General features: G+C 45.7%; 1 protein-coding gene across 7 annotated transcripts in view; it reads right to left on the reverse strand.

Annotated features, from left to right (window-relative positions):
- The window catches only part of CCDC102A (coiled-coil domain containing 102A), a 102,226-nt gene that overhangs the window by 73,002 nt on the left and 9,765 nt on the right, over positions 1–19,459 (reverse strand). Inside the window, exons 1-2 of one of the 7 annotated variants that reach the window (XM_083164870.1) lie at positions 424–481; positions 220–327 (exon numbers count right to left, since the gene is read on the reverse strand). The exons of the other annotated variants lie outside the window; for them this stretch is intronic. The gene's annotated coding sequence lies outside the window, so the exon portion shown is untranslated. Of the gene's footprint in view, positions 1–219; positions 328–423; positions 482–19,459 lie in introns of those variants that run through there. 7 annotated transcript variants of the gene reach the window in all.

Raw genomic sequence — 19,459 nt, forward strand, 5'->3', positions numbered from 1 at the left:
TGCGAATAGTAGTTTAAAAATGAATGATACTGTAAAATGCAACATAATGGCGTCAAATATATATTGTATATGAACATGATTAATAACATATAGGTACTTCACGGGTGAATGACAAGGGTGGGGTTGGAGGATGAGAAAGGACATGATTTCATCATTTCAATAGAGGGCAGAAGAGTAATACTTTCTAGTAGGAAAAGAACAACTTTAAAAAGGTCTTACCTAGAAAGATGTCAATATGGATATAACCATAAGGGTAGGTAGGAGCATCTCCTTCTTAGGAGTTAGTTAAACAAGAATCCAATATGAAATTCAAAACAGATCGATGATCTAGAATAAGTTTTGGAAAATTATGACTTTTAAATTTAAATCCTTGATAGGACCAAAAATGGGGCACTTGCAGGGAAACAATTGATAATTACATACCATCAAAACAGTGAATTCCTTCATACAATCAGGAACAGATTAAACAGCCCAGCAGTAGGTTGAGCACACATTTCCTACACTTAAGGGATTTTTTCCACAAAAAAGTTTATGACCCCCGAAAAAATTTATGGTTGAATATCTAAACCTGTGGATCAAATTATTTGGTGGATCTAATGCGATTTGATTTTAACATTGGACATGCTTCCTACTAAGTTCTAGGAGAAAGTCCACCGTATTTTAAAGATGTTCTTCTGAAGGAAATTTACTATCCCATATATTGTCTATATACAAATAAGGTTCTATCTGGGTAAAAAAAACCATTGGGCCTGCACAAATAAACCCTCTTCCGTCTACTATCTAATAAGACCTGACTCTGAAGGGTACTTAACGTTACATTCTTAATAAAAAGATCACAAACCCCCGATGAAGCTTCTTACCGAGGCGAAACGCGTTGGGTATTTGATCACGTTTTCAAAATAAAAAGAAAAATTTCTTCAAAAGAACTACTTCAGAAGTGTATTCAATTTTATTATTGTATTATTGCATATTTTATTGCATATGGTATATGGACATTACAAAAAATAGGGCGCTGAAGACACTATTGTTTGGTATAGAAGGTGTTTACAGTCCCAACTAGTAGGGGATTAAGTTTTAACAGCGACCGAAAAAAGTATAAAATAATAGCGCAATTTTAGAGATTTTTGTGTTGATATATATATATATATATACACATACACACACACACAGTATATATAAAATAAAATCACCAGCGTCCCAAGGAACTTAGAGGTGGCACTTCATTGATTTTTCATATGGTCGTTGAAAGTCAATGTTTCAAGGCCCGCAGGCCTTTTCATCGGGACGGCAGCCTGTTCTCGGCTCTTATTTGGCATTCTGCCGCCAGACCCCCCACCTCATTGCTCACTCTCTCTTCCTCCAGAGGGGCCCACATAACAAAGTAAGCAGTACTAATACTGTAGGCACTTAGGCACTGTGTATAAGGGGTATTACTGTGTAGCCTAACATGTAATAGGGGTACTACTGTGTGTCATAATGTGAATATGTGGTGTATTGTAAATAAGATTGGGTACTTATGTATTATCTGGGCTCCCATGTTAAATACACCCCATTTTTTCATACCCCTACTATCCAAATACGCATGGAGTTGATTTTATATAGTGTGGCGAGCGCAGCGAGCCACCGTGCCCGAAGCGTGGCGAGCGCAGCGAGCCCCGCGAGGGGAGGCGGTCTCATAAGAAAAACGGGAGCCCAGATATTACATAAGTACCTAAGATTGTGCTACTGGTGTAATATGATATGTGGGTACTATTGTGTGGCCATGTTTCTTGTAAAATTAAGCTCTTTTGTTGTTGTGTGCGCTGAAAGTAGTGTTCCCGCTAGGCTGTTTTAGCGGGGTGCTGCGCCCTACCCGTTTTTTAAAGGGCAAAATGCGCCCTGCCCCTCGAGCAGCGCCCCGCTAAAACAGCCTGGTGCCTGCCCGACTCCTTGCACGGGTAAGCCCAGCGCCGCCTTAGACAGCGATCCCCGGCATCAAGGCACCTTCCCCCAGCATCTTCAGCGCGGCCGGGCCCGCCCACTTTAGTGACGCCGGCGGCCCGCCCACTTTAGTGACGTCGGCTGCCCGGTCCGCCCACTTTAGTGACGTCGGCGGTCCGGGACCGCCCACAAGTGTGCCGTCGGCTGCCCTGGCCCGCCCCCCGGCGCCCTGCCCGGCACAATTTCTAGAGGGAACACTATGAAAGTATTTGAGGGCGCAAATTTATATTTCGCAGGAGGGCGCCAAACACCCTAGAAACGGCCCTGGGTCTCACAACTGCGCAAGCAAGGCAACAATCTCCCTTTGGTCATCTGTTAAGGGGCACATTGAAGTGCACAAACACTGCAGGCGCTCAATGTAACAGGAGCTCCCTCCCCAAAAGCCACAGACTGTTGCTCTGACATGATGCAATGAAATAACACAGTGCACAATGAACAGGCGTTTTATACAGAGCCAAAGGGCAGTATTCAATGAGACCAATTCGCCATGTTTCATGGCGAATTTGTGCTTTTTTCACTTTGGAAGGTGATTTTTTGTGTCAGAAAGTGAATCACCCTATTCAACGTGCGGTGAACAGTGAATGAGGGACAATTCACCGTCTGATACTCTCCGCTGTGGTTTTTCAATGGGTTTTTCAATGTGATTCGCCATGAGTGTATTCAATGAGAAGATGGAGAATTGCTTTCTAAGTGATTTTTGCTGTGTGTCACCGTGTCACCTGTGCTGCCTGGCTCCCAGGGAGCCCACCTCCCCCCACATACGTTCTGGGGCAGGCAGGGAGACTTCCATCTCCCTGCCTGCCGCCGTCCTCAGGCTCCCTTCAGCATCCACCACAGGGGTTCACATTCGCCGTCAGGGGCAGTGAGCCCCTGCCTCATTAATAGTGTGTAAGGGAGGGCTGGCAGCGAGGGCTCCAGCCCTCCGGAACACAGCGAATGTGCAGCGAATCCTTAACAGGCTTCGCTGCACAGCGTGATTTGCGTCGCACAGGGAGACCAGACAGTGTCTCCCCTGTGCGCAGTGAGCTGACAGGACACGCTTCTGTCAGCTCCTGCAGCGCTGGCAGTGTGAGGATTCAATGAGAATCCTCACACTGTGCCTTCCTGACTAAGTGTAAAATTAATAAAATAAAAAACACCTAATCTATCTCTAAACCTTCGGCTGCTCAGCAGCCGCTTCAGAATAGCACCCACTACGGTGGGCACCTAACACGAACAAAGGATTCTGGGATGCAGTAGGAGGAGCCTACCTCTCTGAAAACTTTAGGATAGGTGCCTGGCTCCTACGGACCCTCCTACATCTCAATGTGAAGCTGTGTCACCAGGACCATTGAAACAGAAAAGAGTGCCTGTGAGCCATGGTTTGTGTACATCTACCTGATCTGAATGCTGTAACATTATCTGTATGCTGTGCCTCCTAGTGATCTAGGAGAGGGCTCTTTTAAGAGCTTCTATTTTGAGCAAATAAACCATCTATTGCCTCAAGACGACCGTCTCCATCTTGCAACAAACAGAATTACTGCAATAGTTCCGTTCTCCGGCTGTTCTGGGTATACTGCCCAGCGTCCTCCGAAGTTCCACTCTGCCAGCTACCAAAGCAGAGACCTGGTCCGTGACCAGTGGGGAACCAACCGACGCCAGTCGTAGGTGTTTCAGCAGCGGGTCGACGCACACACTCCAGCAGGTAGTACTCAGGGGCCAGCATTTGGGCCTGAGGAGGTATTCCTGGTTCCAGCCGCCACATAGGAGTCTGGTGGTGCCAGAGATATCCCCACTCACTGTGTAGTGGGTGGAGTCAGTAACAGGCGGTTACTGACAGCAACAGAGAATCCCCTATTGGCCAGGTCCCTTGAGACCAGGGACAGCTATCTGTGGACCCGAAGGGCGTAGTCAGAGCGCAAGCGTAGGCGTCCGGTCACAACAACTTTATACCTCATACTGAGCGTCAGGAAATACAGTGCTATACCGTATACTGAGAGTCAGGAAATACAGCGTTATACCTTATACTGAGCATCAGGAAATACAGCATTATACCTCAAACTGAGTGTCAGGAAATACAGAGTTATACCGTATACTGAGCATCAGGAAATACAGCGCTATACCTTTTAATGAGTGTCAGGAAATTACAGCGCTATACATATACTTAGCGTCAGGAAATACAGCGTTATCCCGTATACTGAGCGTCAGGAAATACAGCGTTATACTGTATACTGAGCGTCAGGAAAAACAGCTTTATACCGTATACTGAGCGTCAGGAAATACAGCGTTACAGGGTTCGCAAAAACGCGCTATATCGCGTATTTTACCCTAAAACGGTCCCCGGGGACTCAGATTTTAAAACTAAAGGGTCCCGAGGACGCGCTTTACTAAACCTGTGAGCCAATCACAGCAGCAGCCGCCGGGACCCGATCATTGAACAGTGGCTGCCCGGCAGCCAATCACTGTAGGCTTTACGGGTTGCTGCTGCGCACCCTTAAGCCGCGCGCCCTGCATTTTGAGAGCAGGTTACCGAGCCAGAGTCACTGTGCGTCCTTCGGTCGCCCCCCGCCATGTAAGTTCATTCCGCTGCTGAGAGCGGGGGGGACAGGATGGGATGCGGCTGTAACAGACGCTCTCAGTAGAGTAGGTGAGCGGGCTGCCAGGGTGGTGGGGGACTGGATGTGGCTAAAGAAACTCAGAGCAGCGTGTCAGCTATTCCAGCCACATCCAGTCCCCCGCCGTGCTGATAGCCCGCTCACCTACTCTGCTGAGCAGCAAGTCGGCATGCACAATGTGGTGGCAGATGGGGCAATGATCAGTACACTCTGGTGGTGGATGGGGGGGGGGGGGCAATGATCAGTACACTCTGGTGGTGGATGGGGGGGGGGGGAAATGATCAGTACACTCTGGTGGTGGATAGGGGGGGGGGGGGCAAATATCAGTACACTCTGGTGGTGGATGGGGGGGGGCAATGATCAGTACACTCTGGTGGTGGATGGGGGGTCAATGATCAGTACACTCTGGTGGTGGATGGGGCAAGGATCAGTACAATGTGGTGGTGATGGGGGGCAATGATCAGTACACTGTGGTGGTGGATGTGGGGGGCAATGATCAGTACAGTGTGTGCTGTAATGTGTACTGGGCATTACGGTGGGTGCTGTAATATGTACTGGGCATTACGGTGTGTGCTGTAATGTGTACTGGGCATTACGGTGTGTGCTGTAATGTGTACTGGGCATTACGGTGTGAGCTGTAATGTGTACCTGGGCATTACGGTGTGCGCTGTAATGTGTACTGGGCATTACGGTGTGCGCTGTAATGTGTACTGGGCATTACGGTGTGTGCTGTAATGTGTACTGGGCATTACGGTGTGTGCTGTAATGTGTACTGGGCATTACGGTGTGTGCTGTAATGTGTACTGGGTATTACGGTGTGTGCTGTAATGTGTACTGGGTATTACGGTGTGTGCTGTATGTGTACTGGGCAATAATGTGTGTGCTGCAATGTGTAATACTATGTGACCACACCACTTCCCCCCCAAAAAATGCCCTAAATTTTTAGCACTGTCCACTGTCAGCATAATACACCCCTCCCCTGTGGCAACCAGCATAAAATGTCCCCCCCCCCCCCCAACATATAACCCATGCAAGGAGCATATAACCCCTAGCAACAAGCATGTAGGTAAGCAGCACTTATGTGCTATAATATATACTGGGCATTACAGTGTGTGCTGTAATGTGTACTGGGCATTCGGTGTGTGCTGTAATGTGTACTGGGCATTACGGTGTGTGCTGTAATGTGTACTGGGCATTACGGTGTGTGCTGTAATGTGTACTGGGCATTACGGTGTGTGCTGCAATGTGTAATACTATGTGACCACACCACTTCCCCCAAAAAAACATGCCCTACATTTTTAGCACTGTCCACTGTCAGCATAATACACCCCCCTCCCCTGTGGCAACCAGCATAAAAATGCCCCCCCCCCCCAACACATAACCCATGCAAGGAGCATATAACCCCCTAGCAACAAGCAGCACTTATGTGCTATAATATATACTGGGCATTACAGTGTGTGCTGTAATGTGTACTGGGCATTACGGTGTGTGCTGTAATGTGTACTGGGCATTATGGTGTGTGCTGTAATGTGTACTGGGCATTACGGTGTGTGCTTTAATGTGTACTGGGCATTACGGTGTGTGCTATAATGTGTACTGGGCATTACGGTGTGTGCTATAATGTGTACTGGGCATTACGGTGTGTGTGCTATAATGTGTACTGGGCATTACGGTGTGTGTGCTATAATGTGTACTGGGCATTACGGTGTGTGTGCTATAATGTGTACTGGGCATTACGGTGTGTGTGCTATAATGTGTACTGGCATTACGGTGTGTGTGCTATAATGTGTAATGGGCATAACGGTGTGTGTGCTATAATGTGTACTGGGCATAACGGTGTGTGCTGTAATGTGTACTGGGCATTACGGTGTGTGCTGTAATGTGTACTGGGCATTACGGTGTGTGGCTGTAATGTGAACTGGGCATTACGGTGTGTGCTGTAATGTGTACTGGGCATTACGGTGTGTGCTGTAATGTGTACTACTATGTGACCACACCACTTCCCCCAAAAAAAACAATTTTCAGATTTATATAGTTTCTAGTATATATGTATCTTTATGCAAGTGGGCCAATTGATATTCCCCCCCCCCCCCCCCCCCCGACCCACATGTGCCATGCTGGGGAGAGGGGGCTTTATTCTGTTGGGAACCAGAAAAGGTCCGGTAGGACCCCATTTTTAGAAGTGAAGGGTCCCCGGGACCCACTTTTTTGGGTGGTTTTCGCGAACGCTGCGTTATACCGTATACTGAGCGTCAGGAAATACAGCGTTATACCGTATACTGAGCGTCAGGAAATACAGCGTTATACCGTATACTGAGCGTCCAGGAAATACATCGTTATACCGTATACTGAGCATAAGGAAATACAGCGGTATACCGTATAATGAGCGTCAGGAATACAGCGCAATACCATATCCTGAGTGACAGGAAATACAGCGCTATACCAATTTACGGAGCGTCAACGAAATACAGCGTTTTAACGTATACTGAGCCTCAGGAAATCAGTGTTATACCCTCATACTGAGCATCAAGAAATACAGCGTTATACCTCATACTGAGCGTCAGGAAATACAGCGTTAGTCCATATACAGAGCATCAGGAGATACAGCGCTATACCGTATACCGAGCATCAGGAGATACAGCATTATACCTCATACTGAGTGTCAGGAAATACGTAGTGTTCATTCTAGCACCCGCCATCTTTGAACACACATGCAGTTCCTGTTCCCTGCCTGGGGTGTCGCTGTCTGCTGTAGTGCTTCTAGCACAGTGTGGTCTGTATATCAGCACTGATATGTAAACCAGACCAGTGCTGGAAACCCCACAGCAAACAGCGACATCCCAGGCAGGGAGCAGGAACTGCATGGGTTTTCAAAGATGGTGGGTGCTAGAATAAACACTAAATACGGCGTTATTCCATATTCTGAGCGTCAGAGATACAGCGTTAGTCTGTGTACAGAGCATCAGGAGATACTGTATACCGAGCATCAGGAGATACAGCATTATACAGCATACTGAGTGTCAGGAGATACAGCGTTAGTCTGTATACCGAGCGTCAGGAGATACAGCATTATACCTCATACTGAGGGCAGTATTCAATGCTCTGGATTCACCGTTTTTTTCGGCGAATCGGGAGTTTCATTCTGTGCTGTGAAGATTTTCACTGAAAATCTGATTCACCCTATTCAACGATCACTGTTAGCCGAAAGCGAACGCCGACCAGTTCTCCATTTCAAGCTCGCTGCAATTCGCTGGTGTATTTCAATGGGGTTTTCACTGTGATTCGCCAAGAGTGTATTCAATGCTAGGATGGAGAACTGCTTTCACCATGATTCCCTGTTTTGCATTCAACATCTTTTTAAGGTGAACTGGAATGTGTTCTTTTAAAATAAAGGTTATTTTTTTATTTATTTGTTTTGGTGTCAGAAAATCAGTAATTTTATTATGTTAAGGGGTTTGCTATTTGGATTCATGTACTTGAGGCACGTGAATATATATTTAATTTTAAATTTATTTATTTTTACAGATGACGTCACAGGGGGCGGGGAGCCGCTCAGTAGATATTCTCTGCACTGGGTCCCGCTCATTACATATGCACGAGCGAGACCAGCGCAGCGCTCCCACCACCTCCCCTGTCTCCCGGGGTGGCAGCATCTGCTGCCTGCGTCCTCGCCAGCCCTCCTTCTCCCCCACACAGCATCTGGTGCAGGCAGGGAGGCTTCCATTTCCCTGCCTTCCGCCATCCCCCAGCTTCCTGCGGCATTCGCCAGGGGGGGGGGTGTTAAAATTCACCGTCAGGGGATGCGTTCAATAGGGGGAGAGGGAGGGCTGGCTGCGAATCCTACAGCCCTCCAGATGCCGGTGAACGTGCAGGGAATCCTGAACAGGATTCGCTGCACATAGTGAAAACCAGCATTAAGTACTGGCCTGAGTGTCAGGAAATCCGGCGTTATTCCATATACAGAGCATCAGGAGATACAGCGTTATACCTCATGCTGACCATCAGGAAATACAGCGCTATACCGCATACTGAGCATCAGGAAATAAATCGCTATACCGTATACCGAGCCTCAGGATATACAGCATTATACCTCATACAGAGTGTCAGGAAAAACTACATTATTCCGTATACTGAGCATCAGGAGATACAGCATTATACCACATACTGAGCAACAGGAAATAGAGCACTGGGATGTAATAATGCAGGAAGTAGGGAGAGCATCAGGAGATACAGCATTATACCACATACTGAGCAACAGGAAATAGAGCACTGGGATGTAATAATGCAGGAAGTAGGGAGATTATTTATATATATATATATATATATATATATATATATATATATATAATATATATATATATATATATATATATATATATATATATATATATATATATATATATATATATATATATATACAGAAACAATACCACTGCGCACAACTTCAAAATGAGTGTGTATGCTTCCCACGTAGTGTGCAGCTTTTCTCCAGGACTCAACCAGGGTCCAGCGAAGGTGGGTATGCAAAAGAATGGAGAAGCGCACAATGAGCAAGGTAAAATACAGTTCCTTTACTGACAATATATGCTCACATACATGTGGGTTAGGATCAAACAGCTTGCCAAGCTTGTGGTGTGATGTCGGAACGGACCAGTTCGCAGGACACGGGCGCAGGGGATACTCGGTTTAGAACAGCCTCTCACGCTGGAATATGCCGGTCTCCACGCTCCGTCTCTATCTCCGTCTCCGACCAAACACACAGGATGACGTTCTCACGTCCACCGCATAGGCGATATATATATATACACACACACACACAAACAGTAATGGGGTGTAATAATACAGGGTCTAGAAATATATATATTTATACACACACAGTAGTAATATACACAGTAATGGGTGTAGGGATATATACACAACGTTGGGGTCACTAGGGGTGTAATAATACTGGGTGTATATATCCACAGCTGTAAGGTCACTGGGGTGTAATAATATGGGGTGTAGGAATATATGTAGAAACAGTAATGGGGTGTAATAATACAGGGACATTATATATATATATATATATATATATATATATATATATTAGTGTAATAACACGGGGTGTAGGAATATATATATATATATATATATATATATACACACAGCAATGGGGTGTAATAATACAGGGTTTATGAATATATATATATACTGAACCTGTACACTGGCACACATCTCCTGAAGGACAGTGATAACAGTATAGCCGATCAATTTGTGACTGCATACTGAATGCACCTATCCTCGAGTATACATTGATCTAAAGCGGCCCCTGAATGAGAGTGTCCACCAGACAGGGCTAATTGGAGCAGCAACAACCGATATATCGAATGCTTATCCTAACGGCTCTTATATCTTAATATCCCTATGAAGTGAACAGTTTGTGGGCGTATTAGCAGGGAGAATACCCTCGAACCCTGAAATCCCAAGTTATTTTAAACCTCTACACATATACGGATCCTATTGATTATATGTATCGAACATTTTGAGAGATCAAATACCAGAGCAACGAAGCCCTTGTTCATCTGGACCAATGAAATATTGAGGGTACCTTGGGAGTTATAAGACACCTTTTTTACCAAGAAAATAGTGGAAATTGTCCCTATACTTTTAGCGAACCCCTGATGAAGTCCCGTGTGGGGACGAAACACGTTGGGATCGTCTATATTGCTATTGTGAAATACACCACTGAACTTTTTATGGTCTGATCAAACCACCATTGTAGTGTGGAACCAGAGACATTTTAATAAATTTATACAAATCATTGGACTTTATTTGCTTGTTTATGGAATTCTGACTGAAGGCTTTATAGATCTAATTATCAAAGATCTCACTAAGGGGCGCCAGCCCACAACTGCTATCCATATCCTTCTTGTCCCCATCCAACAGGGGTCCATGTGAGTTTGGCAGCCCCCACAAAGAAACTACTAAAATTAGTGGCGCGATAAGAGAGTCTGCTCCCCATATATATATATATATATGTGTAATGGGGTATAATAATATGGGGTTTGTAGGGATACATATACAACGTTGGGGTCACGAGGGGTGTAATAATAGCGGGTGTATATATATACAGCTGTAGGGTCACTGTTGTGTAATAATACAGCGTGTAGGAATTTATATAGGAATATATATAGTCTGTTCCCTAGTCCTTGGACCAGAGGTGTAAGGCACTCGCCAGAACAACACCAAAAGACAGTGTTGTCTCAATTAGGGTTTTTATTCCATTGTAAGGTTCAAATAGGTAAAATATCCATTAAATTATATCCAAACATGCCCCAACATTGGTGTTGCTCTGGCGAGTGCCATTTGATGGATATTTTACCTATTTGAACCCTACGATGGAATAAAAACCCTAATTGACACAACACTGTCTGGATTAGTGTTGTTCTGGCGAGTGCACAGTGGGGTTAGTGGGGTTAATGAAACAGGGTGTAGGGATATATATTCAACGTTGGGGTCACTAGGGGTGTAATAATACTGGGTGTATATATACACACAGCTGTAAGGTCACTGGTGTGTAATAATACGGGATGTAGGAATATATAAAGAAACAGTAATGGTGTGTAATAATACAGGGATATAGATTATATATATATATAGTAATAGGGTGTAATAACACGGGGTGTAGGAATATATATAAACAGCAATGGGGTGTAATAATACAGGGTTTATGAATGAAATATATATATATATATATATATATATTGTGACAAGAACACTGGAGTAGTGTTTGAGGGCAGGTATATTTGTCCCAGGTTCTTGTCCTACACCTTTTAGAAACAGGTGTATTGCCTCACAGAGGGCTAATCAGCAAGCAAGCTGTAAAAAGGCTGCCAGAGTGAGCAGTGTGAGAGGACTGCCTGGGAGATTGCAGAGTCTCTGTGTGAGAAGCAAACCTGCCTTTTACAAGTGAGCCACCCAGTGTTGACTGGGAAACTTTGTATTTTTCTTTAGTGACAGAAAGGAGCACCCTGTGTATAGTTAGTGCCGGACAGGCAAGGTATTTTCTTTTTATGTTTATTTTGTTTTCTGCTGAAATAAAACTGGTTGCAGCCAGTTGTACCTCAAAGACTGGACTGGTGTGATTACTCAGCTGCTGTTGGCTGCCTTCTACCCCAGGAAAAGGCATCCAATTTCCCCCTACAGTGTTACAACTTGGTGGAGAATGCGAGCACTCCGTTCTGTGCATAAGTGAGAGCCGCAGCTGTGTGAGCCCTGCAGAAAACAGTGGTTTATGCAGATACAGCCCAGTGTGAAGTTGCTGAGAATTGCCTGAGGATTTTATATATGTCCTGGGTGAAAGCAGCTACAAAGCCACCTGAAAAATCTGTCAACATGGAGGAACTGCTTAAAGCCTTGCTGCAAGCTACAGCGGTACAGCGGGAGGCCACAGCAGCTCAGCAGGAGGCCACTAGGCTGCAACAGGTGGCCATTGAGGAAAATAGGAGAGAGCAGCAGACGGCAATGGATGAACTTTGCAGGCAACAGCATCAGGATAGAGAGGCCTTAACCGAAGTGGTGCGAAGCCTAGCAACACGGACCGGTGATGTGGCCGTTAGTGCTCCAGCCAGCTCTAGTTCTATCCGGGCCAGTCACTTCCTGCAGAAAATGACAGAGACTGATGATGTGGAGGCCTATCTGACCACGTTTGAAAGGACTGCTGAGAGTGAGAACTGGCCGGAAGCTCAATGGGCCAGTCTGCTAGCACCTTTTCTCTCGGGTGAGCCCCAAAAAGCATACTTTGATTTAAGCCCTGCAGATGCTCGGGACTATGACAAGTTAAAAACTGAGATCCTAACCCGCCTGGGAGTCACACTGTCCGTAAGAGCCCAACGGGTGCACCGCTGGGTATATGCCCTGGAGAAGCCTCCTCGCTCACAGATGCACAACCTTATTCAGCTAACCAAAAAATGCTTACAGCCAGAGACATTAACTGGTCCCCAGATGGTGGAAAGAGTCGTCATGGACCGCTATTTGAGATCCTTGCCCGTGGTCCTGCACAAGTGGGTGAGCCATGGAAATCCGGATACTGTTGACCGGTTAGTGGACATGATAGAGAGGTATCTGGCGGCAGAGGAATTACTGATGACCACCCAGCACCCCACAGATCCCCGACAGCGCCCTTCAGTGAAGACTGGTAAGACTGTTCCATGGGAAAATGTTGCTGGGCGGTTAAGAGAGTGCAAGGCTGGAGAGACTGTAAACAGTGGCCCTGGAGACAGGCCAATGGGACTAGAAAGGTCTATGCTGCCCAAACGGGTTGATAATCGTGTGATTAAATGTTTCAGGTGTGGTATGCCAAGTCATATTATTGCTAATTGCCCAGTTACGCAGGAACCCATGCAATGTGATGCTGCCTTTGAAAATCGCAGAATGTCTTTCTTTGCTAGATCAGCCTGTACTGTGGTGCCTTCTCCTAAACTCGAAAGACAAATGTGTGATGTGTTCTTAGAGGGTAACCGGGTAGAGGCTTTGCTGGATTCAGGAAGTTTGGTTACCCTTGTGAAAGCTGGATTAGTGAATCCCTTAAAGGTCCAGCAAATACCTATTGGGGTTACTTGTATACATGGGGATACCCAACATTATGCCACTGCTGAAGTACATATAGAAACTTGTTGTGGGTCAGCAATTGTGAAAGTAGGACTGGTCCCCTCTATGGTACATGAGGCCATAATAGGGAGGGATTTTCCTCATTTTTGGAAGCTGTGGGAATCACGTTTAGCCACAGATGGGAGAAGTGATGAGAGAAGAGCCAGTAGTTAATGCCAATGATTTTGTGGATGTATGTGGGTCCTTTGAACCTTCTGACCCTTTACCTTTTGCTAGTTTGGCTGGGGAGGGGACAGATGGAGAGTCCAGTGAGGACCCTCTTGCTGGAAACAGAGAGGTAGTAGTACCCGATCTGGAGGTAAAGAAGGATTTGTTTATGTCTGAACAGTTAAAGGACCCTACTTTATTGAAGGCTAGAGAAAATGTTAAGGTTGTTAATGGGGAACCCGTGGTACCAGGTGCCAAGATTTCTTATCCCCACATGGCTATTTGTAATGAGCTTTTGTACCACGTTGTCAAAAAGGGTGAGGAAGTGGTGGATCAGCTGGTAGTTCCCCAACCTTATAGGAGAACGGTACTAAATTTAGCCCATAGTCATGTTACAGCAGGACATTTAGGGGCAGAAAAGACCACTGAAAGAGTTTTACAAAGGTTCTTTTGGCCAGGGGTGTATAAAGAAGTGTCTGAATATTGTTCTTTCTGTCCTGAATGCCAGTATCATGCCCCTAGACCTCATTTCAGGAGCCCACTAGTTCCCATGCCTATTATAGAGGTCCCATTTGACAGAATAGCCATGGATCTCGTTGGGCCCTTGTTAAAATCCGCTCGGGGCCATCAGTATATTTTGGTAATAATGGACTACGCCACTCGATATCCTGAGGCTGTCCCTTTACGCACTATCACAACCAAAGCGATAGCTAGGGAACTGGTGCAGGTTTTCAGTAGAGTGGGAATACCAAAAGAAATTTTGACTGACCAAGGTACTCCATTTATGTCAAGGGTCATGAAAGAATTGTGCAAATTGTTTAAAGTCACCCACCTCAGGACGTCTATCTACCATCCCCAAACTGATGGGTTGGTGGGAAGATTTAATAAAACGTTAAAAAGTATGTTGAAGTCCGGCGGCTGTATGGGAGGCAGCTGAGGGAGACAGCTCCGCTCCAACCCCCGCCCTACACAGCTATTACAAGGCTTTTAAGCCTCCATACCGCGGCTTCAGACACCGCAACATATCCAGCGACTATCCCGCTACAAAGAACAGCGTCGCACGGCGATGCCCGGCTCTTGCTCCCGCTCCCAGCGTGACAAAAGCAAGCAGGACCGCTCTCCCAAGATGGCGGCGCAAGACTCATACAGCGTGTCCCTGCCGGCATCTCCCACCCGCAGCAGCAACGCATCGGATGAGGACCGGCCAAGAGGCAGACAGGTAAACCCTGCACACAATCCCCCTGCTCCCCAGACTGTGTCCACAACAGAGACTCCTGACCCTCTCACACCGGTGCTATATGGAGGCTTAGTGGCAGCGGTGAGGGCGGCCATTAGCCCACTGCTAGCCACTCAAACTGAGCATATAAATAAACAGATAGCACAGCTGCAACGCCAGATGACTGAAACTGAGCAGAGAGTAGGAGAAACATTTGGGGAAGTGTGCGAGTTAAAGCAGGTGACCGCTGACCATACAAAATATATCCACCAGCTACAGAACAAAGTCCAAGACCTGGAGAACAGGTCTAGGAGGAACAACCTCCGCATTATTGGGTTACCTGAAGCTGTCAAAGGTCAAGACCTCTACGACTTCATAAAAATTACATTACCCAAACTCCTTAATATACAGGACAGGTGTGATGATCTAGTGATTGAGCGCGCCCACAGGTTGGGACCCCAGAGAACACAGGAGGGAGCGAGGCCACGTGCAGTCATATTTAAAACGTTGAACTACTTGCATAAAGAACTGTTTTGGTCTGCATCTCGCAAGAAAAGAGATCTGGTATGGGACGATCATAAGATCCTTATATTTCAGGATTACTCCGCTGAATTAACAAAAGCAAGGAAAGACTTTTCCCCCGTGTGCTCTGCCCTAATAAGAGACGGCCAGAAATTTGCCCTGCTCTACCCTGCTAGACTCAGAATATTTGAGGGATCAAGCTACAAAGATTTCCTAAGAGTTCAAGATGCAGAGAATTACTTGAAAGAATCCCAGCTGGTAACTCGGGACCCCAGAAATATGTCTGATTGTGATTAAAGTGCTGCCAAATGGTTAAAAGACATTTTCTATATCACCACCAGAGGGCCCCCTATACCTGAGCAAAGATCCTTACCAGAGATAATGTGAACAGAAAATAAGACCTTTCTACTGCCACCTTTCCAGGGAACTTTTGCAAGACAGTGGACACTAATCTACTAAATTCACGTGGACTTTACCCCCTCCCACGCCAAAGCATGACCCCCCCCCCCAGGTGGTATGACCCCTAAGCTTTTTTATAGTTGATGTTTTCAATAGCCCCCCCCCCCCACCCCTCACTGCCATTATTCTCTGTGAAAATCTGACAGTATTATTGTTCTCTGCATCAATACTGCCCTCTTGTGGTGGACAGATATCCTTTACCTTTATGCGAGGTTAATATACAGGTTTTGATTAGAGCAAAGATTACCAGTATAGCATTGCGGGCAATGCTAACCGCGAAATGCCTAAGCACAATGTTGATAAAGTTAGGGCGGTGGGCCTTAGGAGCTCACCCTCCCGTGTATAGATTTAGGTACCATGAACCTAGGATTCATGGAGTTATTTCGGAAGTCTGTTATAGTAATAATAATTCTGTTTTCCCCCTTTCCCCCCCCCTCTTTACCCCTCGGACCTCCCACACCCCACCCCTGATGTAACTGATTTTGAGTATCTAATAGAAACAAAGTCACTAATTTCTCACCGATGTTGTCCTATGTATAGCTTTTACTTGCAGAGATCCCACTGCAGCTGGCGTCTTTCTCACACGAATAAGAAGAGATGATGTCCTTAAAACTGGGTAGCTGGAACGTTGGGGGCATCAACTCCCCCAAAAAACGTAAGAATATTTTGATTTATCTAAAAAAGCTGAAACTAGATGTGGCTCTTTTACAAGAGACACATCTTACAGCCACAGAGACTGCCAAATTGGGCACCATGGGATGGAAGGTGGTAGCGGCAGCCCCATATACCTCGAAGGCTAGGGGTCTGGCTGTTCTGGCAAGGTCACAGCTGACTATGACGGTGTCCAACGTGGTGGCAGACCCAGAGGGCAGATATCTGCTATGCTATATTACTGTGGATGCACAGACATTTGTATGTATGACAGTGTACGCGCCTAACGCATACTCCAAGCCATTTCTGTTAAAAATAATTACCTTACTTACACCGCATATGCATCTCCCAATAATCTTAGGAGGTGACCCCAATCTAATCACGTCACCGACGTTAGATAGAGAAATCCCAAACAAAAAGAGACAAAAACTACCTAAATTTGGAATAAGGGAAATGGCCGCAAGCATGCAACTAGTTGACCTGTGGAGGACATTGATTCCCACAGACAGAGACTTCACTTGTCTCTCCGCCTCTACAGGTCAACTATCAAGAATTGACTATATACTGTTGTCCCAGACCCTCCTCCCTAAAGTAGAAGAAATCAAAATTGAGGCCATTACGCTATCAGACCATGCTGTGGTCTGGTTTCAATTTAAGCTATCCCAGGAGAGATCATCATACATAGCATGGCGGTGCCCCGCCTCACTGGCCACATCACTAAAACTTAAAGAGAAGATAAGATCAGCATGGGAATCCTATCACGCAAACAATAGCGCCACTCTAGAATCAGACCCGGTCCTATACTGGCAAGCTGCAAAAGCCACGATAAGGGGAGAAATCATCTCATTCACAGCATCACACAAACGTAAACTAACCAAAAGTTATATAGACTCTCAATCGGCTCTGACGGACTCGTTTAATGCATTTAAATCCCATCCTTCCCCTGAGTCGAGGGTTAAATATAATACTGCCCGGTCCACCCATGAGACCTTATTGGCCCAAATGGAAGAGTGGTACTCATTCAGGAGGGACTCCCGCTTCCATAAGTTCGGGAATAAGTCCAGTAAGTTGCTCTCCAACCTACTGCAGGGACAGAGACCCCCCTCTACCATCCATCCTCTTAAAAGACAGGATGCCTCAATAACTGCGAATAATAAGGAGATAGCGACAGAACTACATAAATTCTACGAGACACTATATGCCCAACCCCCATCCAATGTAACACAGAGAGAGGCCTTCTGGAATAACCTTCCCCTTCCCCAGATACAATCAGATATGGGAGACAAGCTCATAGCCGAGATAACACATGAGGAGGTGAATGATGCAATATCATCTTTGAAGCCGGGTAAGGCCCCAGGCCCCGATGGCTACACGTCTGAATTCTATAAACTGTTACAATCTACAATCGCGCCATGCTTAGTGGCAGTCTTTAACAAAATCTTGAACTCCTCCTCAGTCCCTGAAGGTTTTAACATGGCTAACATTAGAGTGCTGCCCAAACCGGGTAGAGACCTGTCAGACCCTGCATCGTATAGGCCTATATCATTACTTAATATAGACTACAAGATGTTAACCAAAATCTTGGCGGAACGCCTCAAAAAAATAGTCCCCAGTATTGTCCATGAGGACCAAACAGGCTTTGTGATGGGGAGACAGTCAGTCATGAACATTAGAAGGGTCCTGTCGGTGGTATGTGACTCCCAGTGTGCCGTGTCGAACGTATCAACAGCTATCTTATCTTTAGACGCAGAGAAGGCCTTCGACATGGTGCACTGGGATCACCTATTTCACACATTGCGGGGTTTCGGATTCCCAGACCTTTTCATAAAGTGGCTGGAAACATTGTACAAGAGATCCTCGTCCAGGATTCTGTGCAATGGATCCATCTCAGACCCGTTCTTTATCCTCAGAGGAACCAGACAGGGCTGCCCCATGTCCCCGCTCCTATTTGCACTTGAACCCCTGGCGGTGTCGCTTCGCGAATCTCTGCTATACCAGGGTATAAACATAAGGGGAGTGGACATGAGGGTCGCCCTGTTCGCGGATGACATGTTGCTGTTTCTATCACACCCGTCCCACTCATTACCGGTGGCAATGAAAATCATAAAAAACTTCGGTACTTTTTCCGGCTACAAGGTCAACGTCAGTAAGTCGGAACTCCTCCTTCTCAGAGGCCCAAAACCCGTCTTTGATGCAGACCCAGACCTTAGTACAATCAAACTGCAGCCCTCACACATTAAATATCTAGGGGTTCAAATACCTAACACCCCGCAACAGCTTTATAAATTAAATTTTACCCCAGCCATCGCTAAAGCAAAACAAGCCATGGAAAAATGGCATGATTTACCATTATCAATGCTAGGTAGGATTGAAGTGATAAAGACTGTTATAATACCCAGATTACTATACCTCCTGCAACTATTACCATTGAGCATTACAAAACAAGATGTTAAACTACTGATGAAGCTATATACTAAATTTATATGGAGATCCGGCAAACCACGTATCGCCTTGGCCAAAATACAACTCCCAAAAAATATGGGAGGACTGGGACTAACAGATTTAACCCGATATTCTACTGCACTACTGTCAAGATATGCCACGGATTGGTTGCTAGAATCCAATAAATTTACAATATATCCACTAGATTGTGCTACTTTATACCCATACTCGCCTGGAGCCCTGTTGCACACCCCCAAAGCTCTTATCCCAAAGACTATACTTCAAAACCTAATGTTTAAAGACACATATGCAGCTTGGGGGGCTTTATGCAAACAGACACAAATCTCACCTCAAGGTACCAAATGGATACCCATATGGGGAAACCCCAGATTTACCCCGGGCATGGAGAATTCAAACTTTAAACACCTATATTTGAGAGGCCTAAAACTCGCCTCCCAAACTTTTGACCCGGGGGGACAGATGTTATCTGCGAATCAATTGAAGGCGCAATATAATCTGAATGACCTCTGCATATTCCCGTTGATGCAACTGTTGCACTTTGCCTCATCCATTAAAGAAGACCTAATACCAACCCCTCAGATGCAGAAATTGTACACACTAGTAGATAGTTTTGAAAAACCAAACTTTAAAATTAAAAAAATATACAATGAATTAATAACACACGCAACCAGTAAATTGGCAGAACAAACAAGAATGAAATGGCTTGGAGACTTGCCTTTATTGACACCCGGTGATACACTGTTTAAATATTATGATACAACATTGAAGATAGTGAGGT

The sequence above is a fragment of the Crinia signifera genome, chromosome 11, assembly GCF_055691185.1.
Source record: "Crinia signifera chromosome 11, ASM5569118v1, whole genome shotgun sequence".
NCBI lineage: Eukaryota > Metazoa > Chordata > Amphibia > Anura > Myobatrachidae > Crinia > Crinia signifera.